Source organism: Pogonomyrmex barbatus, unplaced genomic scaffold, assembly GCF_055798465.1.
Source record: "Pogonomyrmex barbatus isolate J1 unplaced genomic scaffold, ASM5579846v1 scaffold1, whole genome shotgun sequence".
In the NCBI taxonomy this organism is placed as follows: Eukaryota; Metazoa; Arthropoda; class Insecta; order Hymenoptera; family Formicidae; genus Pogonomyrmex; species Pogonomyrmex barbatus.
Genome location: NW_028297098.1, coordinates 3,117,769 through 3,134,272, shown reverse-complemented (window position 1 = coordinate 3,134,272; position 16,504 = coordinate 3,117,769). Strand labels below are relative to the sequence as shown.

The following is a 16,504-nucleotide window of genomic DNA, read 5'->3' as shown; positions in this document are numbered from 1 at the left end:
TCTATGAAGACAAGATAATTAGAAATTAATGTATCTTTTTAAATAAATTATTTTTAATTTATCTTTTTTTTAATTCAATGTTTCTATTAACTTAAGATTTAAGCAAATGTCGAGATGTGTATAATGTGACGATACAGATAAAACAGAATATTTTATTATATGATAATTTCATGTTCTAAGCTTCTTTTCCAGAATTATGTTGCATATTGTGCAAATATTCTTCTCATATTTTTTATTGAAAATTTATTATCTATATCTAATATCACAAGCCACCAGCGACGAGAAGAAAATATATACGTAGAAAATATATATGTACAGTAGAAAAGATATACGTAAAGTCATTCGATCGGTCGGCTCCTCAAACGCATTTTTTATCCGATCTGTGCGACCCATCGACTGGCTTACAGGATACTGCTTTATGTCCTGTTGTATCTTGTTGATACTTGCAACCTTGTTGTCAAAGTCTATCATCCCAAGCAAATCTTCTTTGGATTCGGTCCCCCGTGGTGCGTCTGTTCATTGTTATTTCGTTTCGGACCTACCTCTCTGATCTGCCGTAAAAAGAACAGCTATTGATCTGCTATAACTTCTTAATATATTTCTCGTTTCTTTCGAACGTTAGTTAGTCAAATTTCTTTAGCGTTGGTAAAATCTATGACTAGTTGCAAACATAAAAAGCGAGCGAAAAACGGAAGAACCGCGATTGGAAGATTTACATTCGGAATAAGAACAGAGATGTGATTCTATGGTTTTAAGAAAACTACTCATTTTTCATAAAGAAAAAGAGAACTTGTGAGAAATGAGAATACCTGTATGAGAATATTTGCACATAAAATAGTGTTTGTATCGTACTAATGATATCGGCCACTGATGAGGCAAAAAACGTTGAAGTTGCATGAAGTTGACATATATTACATGTTTTACACATTTCTAAATGCGCGACGCTTATGGCAGCGTATGTATGAATTATGTCTTGCTGATATAGTTGCTTGATCATCCACGCGTTAACTCGAAATGACGCATGAGGTCGCAGATTTTCTGTCGTGATCGCGATTCACTAGGATTCAATTGCTCACGAAGGGGTATAATCGCAAAATCGCGGGGTATAATAGATTCCACGAACGGATACGGATGACAGAGGTATCGAGATAGGTTTGCGAAAATGCGTGCGTATCGCACGCACACGTATCGGCTTGGTTCGGTTAAGACATCGTCCGGTAGCTAGACAGGTTGACAGAGGCTGAACCAATTACACGGAATATTATCCTGCCGACGATTTACACTCCCCTGCAATCACGGTGATTAGCGTTGCGCCGACGCTCGTGTACACGCATCTCGTAACTGCGGCTAATTTGTAAACTCTCGCGCGTATTACACGCACACACAGACGTGCGACGGATAACTTATATAATTAGATAGGATCGTTCGGTCGGATGCGAAAGAGATGGTCGTCGCGGATCGAGAGTGGCCGATGCGAAGCGTAATATGACACAGGAATCAATTCGTACCTGTGTGAATAAAAAATCTTGAATAAGAAAATATTTTATTGTTTATTTAATTTAATTTTTAGTCTCAATATTTATTATTGAACGGCATAGATTGCGTTATGTATTACATATATTAAAAATTATAATGAATATTTGATTTATGACAAGTGTGAAAAATATAATAAGTGATCCATTTGAAGTGTCCATTTGAATTTAATTGATTGTGAAACAGAATTTGCATCTTGATCTGTATGAGTTTGTCTATTATTTAAAAGTTTACTTATGTTTATATGAAATATAGTTAAAAAAAAATATATATATATATACACACATAAAATATCTTAAAATGACATATTTAGATTTTAAATAATTTAGTATAATTATCTTCAATATTTTAACTAAAATTATTTTAAAACAATAGCTGATTGTAGAAGCCCGTGTAATGTAGACATTCTAAATTACGATAGATTCTTTCAACTGCGACTGCCGACTTTCTGTTAAGTGATTTAAAATAACACCTATGTCACTTAATTTATCGGTGCTCGATGTTTGTTTGAATTCCGCACGTAGCAAGAATTGCGTATCGCAAAATTAGTATCGCAAAATCGCAACTGTAATAATCCCAGCACAACTGCACCGTCTTTCAGCTCGCGAGACGTTTCCACAACAGGCAAGCAGGCAGGCAGGTAGGTTCCTATCTGGAAACAGGTAACTACTTATTGTCACCTCTAATGAGACCACAGCAAAAACTGAGCTATTTGCAGGTGGGAATGCTGCCAGGTTATGAAAGTATCAATTACCTTCTACGTTCGGTTCCTTAATGAGGGGAAAAGAACCACAGATTACGAAGGTCTGCGAAAGTCGCACCATAGTCCAGGTTCTTAGATCCGTTTCGTTTTTTTTTTCCAAAATTCCGTTTGCACTTATCGAGAAGCGATAAAATTTTTTAACTCGTTTGTTTATTCATCATATTTAATTTTATATCATACATTACATTATTTTCTTCTTCAATGTCAATATATAAGTGTCAAGATAGATGACATAATCAAATTTTTGTTACTTTCGATAGCTTGAGGAAAAATATGAGTTTTATATATAATTGTGAGTAATATCAAGATTTTCATATAATGTTATCTCAATCGATCTACGTAGGTAAACCCCCGAGTTTGAAAACCATAGAAGGTAGGATTCGATGTCGTATCCAGTGACGTCATTCACTTTTCTGATGTCCCATTGTTCACAGACAAACGTATATCGCTAGACGAAGAAGAAGGCGAGCAAGAGTCATTGCAGTTCGATCGGCAGACTGGTAAGTTCCTGCGGAGGAAGGCGGTAGGTTGGAACACGGTTCCTGCGTTGGTCGCAAAGTAATTATTCAATAATATTGTCGGTATTGGTAATAGTTAACAGGAGCTATTAATAGAAAACATAATTTTTTTACAAATTATAACATATGTTATGTTTTATTTATTTATTTTTATTAATTATAAAATATGTTATGTTTATTTTTCTTTTAATATACCTTCAGATATTTTAGTATTGTTAGGCAAAATGAAAAAGATAACTTTTCTATTAAATTACTTTCTCTTCGTGATTTAAACTTTCTGGTATTTAAAGATTATTGGAAAGTTCTGGGATTCGGCACGCGTCGCTGATCCAGAATCGACGGAGACCATGACCATGGTAGCGATGATGTCATCGTCATCGGGGACTTTCTCTTCCGCGAACTTTCGTACGCGGGCGGTATCTCTCCGTGAGCATGGAGGTGTAGCAGCCCGGAGCCTTTCCATTCATGAATTCAGCCTGTCTTCGGAGGTGGGAATAGTTCAATAGTGTGTAGGAGATAAGAGAGTGCACATCACATAAGTGTGCGAGGTTGCACAGATCGAAGATATGTAGATTTTACTCGCGTGCAATGTACCTTATGAGAATTGACTTTTAATACTTTTCCTGTTAATATCTCTGTTGTACGACGATTATATTCGGGACAATTAAATGGGGAGATTATTTCGCGGGACCGACGTACTACTTATTGACATATCGATTGATGCGGCAAAGAAGTGAGTCAGTGTAATTGCACGTGGCTTTATGATGTCTAGCAGATAAGAGCCAGTGCATTGGCAAATAACGAATGAGTCAGCGCTTTAATTGCGAACGACATTTACAGTCTTACTCTTCGGCAACCGAATTAATTGTATGGTAAATATACCGCCCTAGCTTTCGTTTGTTTTGCGAGCGACATCGATTCGTTGCAACGAAAGTTCATTGAGCTGTAGATTGGAAGACGTCGATTCTTCCTCTTGCGGATGAACCCTCGAAAATACTCACGTATCTAATCGTAAGTGAAAAACCGGTCGGAGTGCAGACCGCGGAACGAATAATAACGTGTCGAGGTATATAGAGGTATAGAGAAATGAGTCCTCTTGAGTGTTACTTAAAGTAAGAAGTAATTCTCAATGTTCTTGGTGACTGCACATATATGTTCCACATATCCTTCATTTGCGACATATGGATGTGAATGGTAAAGTTTTATGATGAGAGAAATGGATGACGCGTTATCGGTGCAAGCACGGTGGTCGCTGGTTTCAAGTGATCTTAAGCTGTTTCATTTTTTTCAACTATATCGAATGCCACTCGCTATCAGCCATCATCCAACATTCTCGATATCTAATGGCTCGTATTAATCGAGCGGTGCAGCGATTATCTGCGTCACAAGTAGAAAGTTAACCAAGCTGATTACGTGACTGAATTAGGTCGCCCGCGGCTGCAATTAATAACGGGATGACACTTCCATTAGCCAAGAACCAATGCTGGTCCGTCTGAATGTCCCGCTGACAAACTTCCACCCCGTGTGCATATATCTTCATAAATATTCCACACTTGCGTGTTACGAAAGCAGGGTGAAATATACATCTTGAAATACGCATTATTTTGCGGGATCTATTTTATTAAAAAGTAATCTTTGAATAAAATGGTAATATTTTGAAAATTACAACGAATCTATTTATGTAAACAACTTGATGTAATATTCATATTCATTTTTTGATTACGATTAAATATTAAAATATTTTCGTTTCACAAAAACTACTGATAGCAAAATTATTTTTCGTCTTATATTCGACGATATAATAATAGCATTACCGCAACAAAGAATTAAGATTCTTGCGGTATTTTATAAGCGAGCATAGGACACTTTATCGTAATAACTTTATCGTAGTCATATTTTTATTCGCAGAAAAGATTTCATTTTACGTAACTTTAATTCAGTTTAGTAAGTTTATCTTACACTTTGCGACGAAACATAATTATCTATTATGATCAAAAATGTTGTTATAGTAATTAGTTGGAAAAGTTGAGTTTCATCGGTTGAACTTCCGCATTGGAATTCCGCGAGTAATCTCTCCATTGACACTTTCTCGCCATTCACACTTTCTCATCATAATACGTGAAACGAAACCTACGCTAAAAATAGATGAAAATTAACCGCCTTCGCACAGGCTGCAAGCATCCCTCATTGTATACTCTGAGTTGCTTGGGTGAGCGAGCGCATGTCTCGTCGAAGCGTCCTTGCGTCATCATCAATACGACGTCACGATGACGTCGCGACGATGTTGTATGACGATATCTAAATATTTGCTCGCGATCGAATCGGATCTTCCGGGAAGAAATCCGCGCGCACCCATTTTGTATCGCTATAATTGGAAGAGGATTGACCGGAAGCAGTATGACATAATTGTGCATGTACATTTGTCATTTCCGATTTTTCGCATAAGTGCAAATTATCGCCTATCCGATAATCTAGGAAATCCCCAACATTCGTGTGCATAAGGAAGAAATCTGTTAGCGGTGTTCTAACTGTTTATATAATTTTCTGTTAAACTCGTACCTCACATCATCTGACGTCAAACACCAATTTGCATTAATATTTTGAGACATGATTATAATTATCATACTTCATGGCTGCATTTTTCTTCTAATAGAGAAATCTTTTTTTCTTTATTAGATTTTATTAGATTTTATTAGATTCAAGCTGATTTGTAAAGATAAGAAGGCATTTATGTAAAATACGATTGTTTTCTACGTAATTCCTTGTGCGAAAGGATTATATATTGCGATGTAAAATTCATGGATCACGGTTGTGCATTCGACTCTTTCGTCTGAGTCGGACTTCGTGATAAAATGTCAATGAGGATAAATTGTCCTATCGCCGTTGCATGGTCGACCGTTCAAATGCGTCGGCGAACATAAAGTCCACGATCAAGGCTGTAATGGTTGCATTTAGATGTGCATAAGTCACTCGCAAAACTAGCCAGCGGGACGCTGGATCGTCGCCGTGACTGCATAACGAATCCCATTGCGATGTCTTCGTTGAAGCACACGCTCTTGGAGCCTTTTACGAGATTGATAAAGCAATGGACGCAACGCGTGCGCGCGCGCCCATGCTGCGAAACGAATTAATTCTAGTCGCGCCGATACCCGCAGAGACTCGCAGACTGGTTACGATACACCAGCAGTACACTTGACAGTAGCCGCGATCCTTCACGATCTTCACAATTGATCGGAGCTTCCGTGAGACTCCTCTCAATACAACGGGCCGATTCTCCGCGTGGTAGAGTACGAGTCATGGGCGCAGGGGCGCATTCACGTGCAGATAATATCGTAGGATTTACGACCGGATATAGATACGGCATACATTTATCTGTGTTGACGCGAAGTTGTTTCATGCAATAAAAACAGACAGGAATATAACCTTTTGGCATACTCTTTCGCGCGAATAAGAAATTTCATGCAGGAAAATATAATAAAATATGGTACGTTATGAAGTAATATGAAATAATATGTATATCGGATAAAGAAAGAAAATGCTGTTAATAGCATAAATGATTTACGTCTAGTATATTTATGTTTAATGATGCGATTCAGTCAGGTTATAAATTCTGTATTGATGTTACCGAGTTACAGTGTTCTGCAACGGACTCTCGCAATGACATTGCATGATTTTTGAATGTGGGGATTTCGACCGTCCGCAACTGCAGCTTATTTTAATGGATTTCTGCAGTAATTGGCATCGCGTATCGGTACCGACCGGTGTGACTAGGTCACCGGTATTTTTCGCAAATGCATTATAATAATTGTGAAATAACGAATTTATAATTTGCGCAAATGATACATGATGACTGCGGCCCTGCAAATTATACGGCATGGCAAAACAATTTCTGTCTGTCATTTTCCCGCGCTCACCGCTCCGCGTGGTGGACCCCGTTTTTTGCACTAATCGTCGAAATTATCCTCGTGAGAAAATCGCGAAAAACGCTACGCTCTCGCCCTCCCTTTTACCGGTCAGGTCTCTTTCTTTCTCCTCGTCGATCCTTTCCTCAGTGCTGCCGTTACGAGAGCGAATACGCATAATGATACGTCATTTTGCGGGGATTCCTACTCGTCTTGTTACTCATCGCTTATTGGTGCAAATATTACAGACACCGGATACAAAAGCGACGGTAATGACTTTGGCCAAGAATGTTGATGACACGAAGATAACATTTGTTTTCACAAGATGCTGGCCCCTCCCTGATGTTATCTTCTCAATCTCCTCTTTTGTCTCTATCTTAATTGCACGATCGTTGCACGTTACTTATCGCGTAACATCGACGATCGAGTTTCGTTGACTGACAATGGAATAACCAAGTTCGTTCTAGGCACTTCAAACGAGAGTAAGATGGCACCAAACGTCGAAGCCTAAAAATCTCGTTACTTTTATTTTCGGGGCAGCCGCGCTTTCGTGCCGCTGTTACGTTTTTTCGTTTTCTCCGTGGGTGTGGGCCGGCTGTAATTATATAGGACCCGCCGGATGACGAGAGACGACTCCCACTTAAACACCGCGAGTATTAAATATTAATACGTATTCAAATAAACCTGCAATGAAACGAGAGGACGTCCCTTCAGCGGCAAATCTAATCTCCGGCCGCTGAGTTTCGCTGCATCTTGAGATCTGCTCGCAGAGTTCGTATAAGCGGACATACGCGTATTTGCACTTTTCTTGTCACAAGCATCGTGCAACAAACCGTTGCTCGTAGAAACGACGTCAGGTTTACGTCGTTTCTCGTCTGGGGTTTGACATTTTTCTGACACACGGAACGGGATTTTGTGACAAGTACGTTAAGTAATGGCAATAAAAGACGTATGCGTATTCTTTGAAATTTTCAAGATAGGCGGATACACATACATACCGGACATAATAACGAACAAATGAACTTAAGATACTTGTATCGCGAAAAGAAAATGACATGTATTTGTTTGCGAAATATTCTTTTCGAATTCGAAAATATGTACACGTTTTACATGAAAAAATCGACAAGTCATCCTTCGACAGGACAAGTGCACGCGATGTTGGACACGTAAATTGCGTTCTCCAATTGACGTTCTAGGAAAGACCGATGGTCTCATGAAATGACAACCGTGCAACCGTGAACAATAAGCAAAATAATTGCATTATGCAATGAATTTGAGATTTTATCTGAGGACTTCCCCTGAGATTTTGAGAGTTAGAAATAGACAATGTTTTAATTTTCAATCTTGTGACGTCAACGGTGCCTTATTAAATCTTATTAAGCCCCATAATGTATATTTTCTAGTATATTGCACTTAAAATTTCCGCTGTTACATTCAGTTAATTTGTACAGCTATTTTTCCGTACGGTCATTAAGATTACTTTATGTTGAACGTATACGATTAAGCTAACGTTACAGTTCAGTGCATATTTAAATTGTGAAACAAACCGAAAAATGTTTCTCACACGCCCGGAATGCAATGTAGAAGCTGATACTTGATTAATGAAGAAATAATTTTACTGCTCCGTCACCGAAGACCGATCGAATGATAGCTATAATTACCAACGACGCGTCAAGATTTATCTCCAAACGCGTTTCAAGCCGCGGTTGAATCCATGTGAGCACTCAGCACTCAGATCTCTATCCTTATTGTACATTTAGCGTTGAATGAGGCTGTGATTCCGAGTCTGTAGAATACGGAGATAATAATGTAATGTAAACAGGACGCGAGCGATCGAACAGCCGCATTTAGTGCTGAATGTGTAGCGAGAATGTAGACCTCAGTGTTTAGCTGGACGAGCGCGCGATTGATTAATAACGTAGGATTTCTCCTGGTCAATGGCCGTATGTTGGTGACTCGTTTGTGAGGACGAAACGGAAACGTAAAGTCAGCTGGCGAATAATCGGAGAAAGCTGATCGGGAAATTTGCTATGATAATAATTGGCACACTGGTGCTTTCTTCTATCACAACTGCACACTCGCAGGCATGACGAGCGATAAAAATATATATAATAACAGCAATTGATAGCAAATGACACGTTGCCCGGATTCAATCCGGGATCATTGATTTTCTATCTAGATGCAATCGGTATTCTTGGTAAAATGTATCTATTGGATTATCGACGCTCGTGACATGTTTGTTAATCGTGTTTCAGATTGAACGACTGACTGATTCTGAACATTATTACGATCCTATAGATGCGAAACAAATAATGCGTAATTATTATCAGTGTAGACAAATCACTCTCTCATTTACCGAGCAGAAATGTCTATCGAGAAGAAATATAAGAACATCAACAAAATGTGCTATTTATCAACAACTATAAATCGTTATAGTAATTCTCTAAGAAAAAAAGATTTTATATTTATTATTTATATTTTATATATTTTATATTTTATATTTATTAATAAAATACAAATATCAAATACAATAATCTAAATATGTATTTTATTATAAAAAGAAAATTACTGTACATTAGAGATAGTTTATTATAATTGTTATAATGAGTAGAATATATTAGTTTTATATACATAAACAATTTCTCTTTTATATAATGTGATTTGAATGATCACATTATATTCTAGTAAATAAACTGGTCGCTTTCTATCTGTCGTACGATATAAATTTCACGATAGAAGAGGAAGCAGGAATGTAGTTACAACTCCCGCAACATCTGGCGAACATAGTCAACATATTTATGAGCGGCTACCACGGTATTCGAGTACCCTTTCGTCGAAGATGACGACCGTAGGAGGTGACGTTGATACGCGGATCTTACGGTATACATCCGCATAAACGATCCCAGCCAAGCTGGTAGTCAACAAAAGCGAAAATCGGAGTCACAGTCATCTACAGTCCTGGTAACCTTCTTGCCCATTGCGAGAATCCGGAGTGGCGGACGATCGTGATACGTGAACCACTACGTGTCGCTGAAAGTATGCGCCTGGTGAAGCAAGGTAGTAGCATTGATACAGAGATATGTAAATTAAGGTCGGCGCAGCGGAGTATATAACAGAATGGAAAGAGAAGAGAATGAAAAAGCTACGCGCGAATCTCTAGTAGGTGCCTTCTTGGCGTGTGCAAGGACTAAAGGATGAGCTCGGATAAGCGCGCACTTTATTATACCAGGACGCGCCCACACGACCTTATTAACCTGCTAACCGTGACGTCACGTCATTAAAATATTTCCTCCCTTGCAGATTCCATGTTCCACGGTCTCCAGCGGCGACGATAACGTATTAATTTAGTGACCTGGAAATACACATTTGTACGTAGATTTTTTTTTTTGTTACTTTATAAGGTAGTGCTAAGGTAGTACCCGATACTTTAAACTATGCATCTTACGATTTTAGATCTTACCGTTGTGTGCCTTATAAGAAATGCTAAAAGTATTAAAAAGATGGATATAATCATAAAAACACATTGTAGAGAATTCGATAAATTATTAAAACGTATTAATAGCTAAAAAATGCAATATACATGCTTCGTAGAACTAAACAGGTGTTTGGTAAAAAGCGCATTTCTCGTCTCATGGATAAAAAAATACACGATTGAAAAGAAGCATTCTATCATTTGTCATGTCGTTACGTGGGACTCGGGAACAGTGTGAGTATCGATCAATTAAACTGGCATCAAAATGTCAGGCCCAATGGCGGTGTGCGCAAAAAGAGCACGCGTGCCAAGCCGGTATTCGCTGTCGCCGGCGTGAAATATCGTAGCGGCCGATTTTTACGCGCCGGTAGAGCGTTTTTTGCTCCCGGCAGCGGCGACCTCGGGAGAACGGCAACGGCGAATCTCATTCTTATAACGAGGTAACCTCGACGATCGCCAATTGCCGCCGGAGGAATAGGTGTAACGTTCCTACCTCTCGAGTGTCGTAGCGGGAGTTTACGGGCGGACAGTTATTTGTGCGCGGCCCCCGGGGCGAGAGACGGTCGGCAGACGGAACGGAAGAGAGAAAGAGAAACAGAGGAAGGATAGAGGAGGGTAACTGCAGCACGTGTGTGCACACCCCCTTACGGTACAGTACATGGAATCCCCCTCCCCCTGTCCACATTCTAGAGATTCTGCAAAGAGTAAACACAGGCGTGCGCATGCAAGCGTCATTGTGCTCCTCGCCGCCGGCCGACTTCTTCTCTTCCTTCGTCCTCTTCGCGATGTTCCCCTGCTTCCTTCATCCCCCTGCGACACCCGGCGCGCATCCTCTGCTTCCTTTCCGTCGTCGTCATTCTCTTCTACGTTCGCTGTTCCTCGCGGTTTCTTTTTCTTCGCGTCGCCCTCGCCACGATTACACGCGAAGGCAAACACGACGCTGATTTATCTGCTGGTCTCAGCGGGAACGTGCGTAATTTACTGCGACTTAATTGCATTTAATTCAAGCGGCACAACTGTAAATCACAGAGCGTCGCGCATTGCGCGGGTCAGGCACGCCTGTTGTCGATACGATGTAATTACGTCCATCTGCGAGTCCGAGACGAAGATGCGGTTGGCGATAGCAATGCCGCGCCGTACTCGTTAACGAATGACGTATGATTTTTCCTGCAGACAATCTGTCAATCTGTCGCAATCGGCGTCTTTAAGGCGATTAAAATCTTGGAAGATTACACCATATTACATTAGGCTATATTTGCGTCATAATGCCTCTAAATATTTATTTTTCGTACCAAAAGTAAACGACAAAGTACGTCATATTCTTGGAAATATATTAATATTTGATTAATAAATTAACATAATACAGTGACATTAACATAATAGGAAAATAGGAAAAATACTGGACAAATTCTTTTGATACTTCTTATATTTCTATTACCTGCATTATTTTATAATTTATATTATGTAATAAATATTTAAATATCTCTTCAAAATTTGTATAGTATGGACAAAGAAATATAATACAGTTGCAGTCACCAACTGTAGTTATGATTATGTGATAAATATTTAAAAATGTTTTGCATAGAAAATATAAGTCTTTGATTCTTTAATATAACAGTGTAAAATTAATACATTTACATCTTGATTACTTTTATTTTATACGTTTCATTAAAAAATAGAAGCAGTCTCAGATAATTTTAGATGGACAAATTTTAATAAGTATTGTATCTTTAAATATACGAATGTAGTGTTCTTAATTAAAGAAAATTAAAAATAAATTTTTTATTTGAACACAATTGTTCTATTTACTAATACACTTTTTTTTATAAATCTTTGTTGCGTTATACATCAACGTTCGTATGCGACAAGGTACTGATACGGTCTCAGAAATCGCGGGCAATGAAGATTCGCACAGTGAGCAACGACGTAGCTCAGCGCGCTTATTAAATTTGCATATCGTAATTTATAGCACGACACACGGGCGTCCACCTCCGATCACGATAGTATTGTCCCACCTCCCTGAAAAGAAACACGCACCGTCGTGACACTCGGCGCGAGCCCCGACGAAAGTTTATCGTCGAAAGAATGCGCCGTGCTCCGGTTCCCGGGCGAGTTCGCGAATTTTGAATGTCTTATCGGTTACCCATGTCGGCGAATCGAGGCGAGCGCGCGACAATAATTTCAAGACAGTCTCCTCGTAAATCTAGTCAGCGAACTGGTACCGCACCTCCATTATGCGCCAATTTCTCTTATGGGCAAAAAGCTTGGTTGGGATTGGCAACCAATAAGCGATCTCACGGGCGTTACCAAGCCCGAGCATACACGCACGTGTCCTGACACGCATGTGCATTTTCATTCGTACGCATACGTACGCACAGCCCGATCTCGATCCGAGCGCAAACGTCGCCTATGCCCGCGAGGGTTCTCGAAGTAATTCCGTATCACCGCCGAACGCGGCATGGTGTGTCGCTTTAGATGGCGAGGCTGACGGCGTGCCGGAACCATGGTGACTTTCAATACGTTTTAACGAGCCTCAACGAATTCTTTTTTCAAAGAATCTAAAATCAGATTACGCTTCTAGGAAAGATATATGCGCATGCTTGTAACCGTAATGACGTTATTTTCGCGTAATAATTTCGCGGTGTTGAACGTACCGAGCGCACCGAGCGTTACATCGTTATATCTTTCTGTATCGCCGTGCTGTACCGTCTAATATATTTGTCTTGGTTAATTGTCTTGAATTAAATTTTTTTATCGATTTTTTATATGCGCGTGTACCACCGAATGTTCTTAGAAAGCTAACGGTGAAAATTAGCATATAAACTTATATCTTTGCTTATCAGAAAGTTCCTTATGGCCATGTAACTATCATGCTACTAATATTAATTATAGTTCCACACCACATATAATATCAATAATTGATTCTTGACAATTTTAGAATGTAATGAAAAAGCATTCGTGCAACATGATTAGCGGAATACTATCACGATAGAATCAATTTATCGTTAGTGCTTATATACGATCGAATTAGGATCGCAAATAGATACGAAGAACGCTTTCAATAGTCTTAACTGTGCGGGAGAACGTACGATTTTTTTCTTTTATATAGATAAATATATTTGTCATGAACGTTATAGGGAATTATTGATATAGTAACGAGTGTACGAAGTCGCGCAAAATATCATTAGCGCGTGCAATGGCGTAGAACGGAAAGAGGCGGCGGATAATTCGTTGGACGCCAAGGGGGACGTAGGCGGCCTCCGGTACCATTTGTTTTGCTCGAATATTGCACGCGCGATAGGACGAGTACTATTCATCTTATCCTTTACCTTCTCGTCGTTTATTCCTTAAGAAGACCGAACGAGATAGCCGCCAGCGTGTGGCAATACTTCGGTAAGATGCGGTAAGATCACAAAGAGCGGAAAGTTAATCGCTGACGAATTAAAGACACACGCTTGCCTTTGTATGCACACGATGGACACTTTGAGAAATCTTTGATATCCGCGGATGGCTTACACATTCGACGATGAACAGATCGATGTATCGCAATGTTATCAGGAGTGAAATGCAATAAGATAATGAATTCGATTGATACGATTGATACGATTGATCGAGGTGATGCTAATCCCATTTGATTATCTCAGTGTTTACTGTAGTGTGACATGACGCAATGAATTATTTTCATTAACTGCCCAATAATTTTATTAATACGTGCAAACGTTTATATCTCGTACGATTATATTACTACGACAAAGGAGTTATTCTCCGGTATGATAAAGAAAATCTTTCAGCAAACTTAGATAGTACGGACTATGAGATGACTTTATCTTACTTTTACACCTGTTCGACAATAACCGGATGTCGGGCAGACGACAGTAAGGACACTAAAGATAGAAATGAGAAAGAGTCTGCCAAAATTTGTACAGATCTAGATTTTGTTTGAAAGTAAATATTTTTTAAATATATATTAAATAATATAATCGTTTGTATATAATATTAGATTTTTATTCTTACTCGATATGTAATTGAACGTAACAGATATAATTTAATCTTAATAAAAATAGTTTTTTTTTATTCATCGATTATGTTTTTAATATATTTTTTTGTTATATTTAAGTTAATGATGTCAAATTAAAATTTATAAAAATAAAATGAATGACGAGGCTTTTTTGAGCGTATATGCATATAAAGGCATAAATGAGTAATTTCGCGTTACTTTATATTTAATAGTCGATTATTTTTACATATTAATATCATGACTAAGGTGCAGACTGATAGCACTCGTAAATCAGAAGTAAATTAGGTCATCGAACGGCACCTTTCGCGGCAGCAAATTATTTTCACCGATCGCTCGCGATGGCCTCGATCGAATCTTAGACCTTGGGCCAGATGTTACCCTTCAGGATCTCGCGATCGATCCCTCCGACGGATGTGACCTTGTTCGTAGGTGCTCTACGAGGTGCAAGGCGGCTCGAGCTAAAAGGGTCGATGACGAGAGAGTTCGGAAATGCGCATCCCACGTGGGTGAGTTAGTGGCAAAGCCATCCTTCCTCGGCGAGTGCAGTCCTCAATCCGGGTTCGGTATCCAAAGCTTGGAGGACTCGGTGCGATTCGATAGGTGCCGCTGCTCGGTGAGGGGGTCGGAGGAGAAAGGAAGAAGCGGCGGCGAAGGAGTATGGAAGAGGAAGGGTCAGGCTAGGACAAGACGAAAGCTCAGGTGTTCCGTTTCTCGTGTCCGACTCATCTGCACGACGGTTTGGCGAACCCGTTGTTTGGTGAACCGGCGGCTCACAGTCCGCATCTTGCCCCACTGCTACATCTCACGTCCGTCTGCACGCCCACGTCCCAGGAGGAGTCCTTAAGGTCTTTCTCACAGTCGTACGTTGAACCATTCGCGCTGCGTCATACGTATACCTGAGATTATAAGCGTGAAAGTGTCTCAATCGTAGAAACTCCTGCCTTACAAAAGCCTCTACAAATGCACAAATTGTAATAAATGAATATGGAAAAAAAATTTTTCGAAACGTATATACTATATTTTCTTTATCGTATACTTCATTTTATAATTTTTTTATTAATCCGTTGACTTGATTTTATTGGAGCATAAAACAAGTGTATACAGATATAAAAATAGTACCAAATTTTACAATATTTATCGTAAACAATTATCACAATTATCAAATATTACAAAAATAAGTTTTTAATTATGATAACCATCAGGCTTTGTTATGGTCCGCTATATTCTTAAAAATAAATCTTTATAATAAGAAATGCAAAACAAGTATTATAACTGTTGGCTGTGGCCAGAATAAGTGTACATAAATAACAAACATGTTTCCTCTCGAATAGTTTTTGCAAAATCAATGCTCTAAGTAAAGTCCCAATGGGATTTAGGTTTCAATTCTCAGCACCATACACATATAAGCACGCAGTACCTTCTCATTGGCAACTATATTTCTGCTTTGACAAACGATTCTAGTGGACGTACTAATTACTCCCCACCATCAATAACGTCTTGCGTTCTATACCGGATATATCGGAGAATCGATTTTCTCATCGGATCGAGTCTCTCCTTTGTCCGCGATTGTCCGCTCGTTAATTCCTTAAGCGTACGCACGCAGTGCCGCGAGCCTTCCCGGGTGTGTAATATAATAAAATATATCTCTTGGTGTCGATCGGGCCTTAGCCTTCAACAAATCGTACATACGCCAACGTCGTCAACACAAACGCGATGTGTAGGTACGCGTCCGTGAAGTGCGGATTCACCGTGCGCGGCGTGCGATTCAACGCGGCCACGGGACATCTTCGAGAGAGGAGGCACGGACGATTACTACGATGATTGCTCTACATCATCCAAGTAGCTTGTACCTTCGCGTGATACAGCATAGTCCTGGACTAATACCACAGGGGGACACGTATCGATAATATACACGTCTCGCTGGAACTTGGCTGCCTTCGTACACGTAACTTATTGCCGCACGTTCGCGCCAGCGACAGATCCGTTGTGGCGAACACCGTTCAAATATATCGTATGAACAAGGTATGAAATATTAGTGAATAGGTGCTTAATGCTAACAAGGCGGCAAGCGAGATTATTACCGCTCCATATACGTTAAAACTTCATAAAATAAACGCGTCATTTCAACGCGTCATGACTGGCGATCTGATAGAATGAAAGCGAAAGCGCCGCATTGCACTAATTTGTTATGCATTGAATAGCTATTTGGATTATTATCTCTCTTAACTTTCCTCTCGATATTGAATCATTTTTCTGTTTTATATTACAATGTAATCTTTAATTTGTCATTTACAAAAA

General features: G+C 39.4%; 1 long non-coding RNA gene across 1 annotated transcript; it reads left to right on the top strand.

Moving 5' to 3' along the window:
• The first annotated feature begins 2,157 nt into the window (after positions 1-2,157).
• On the top strand, positions 2,158-5,445 carry LOC148937956 (uncharacterized). The gene is made up of 3 exons (XR_016138672.1): positions 2,158-2,364; positions 2,731-2,796; positions 3,105-5,445. It is a non-coding gene; the product is annotated as an uncharacterized LOC148937956 (long non-coding RNA).
• Positions 5,446-16,504: the final 11,059 nt, after the last annotated feature.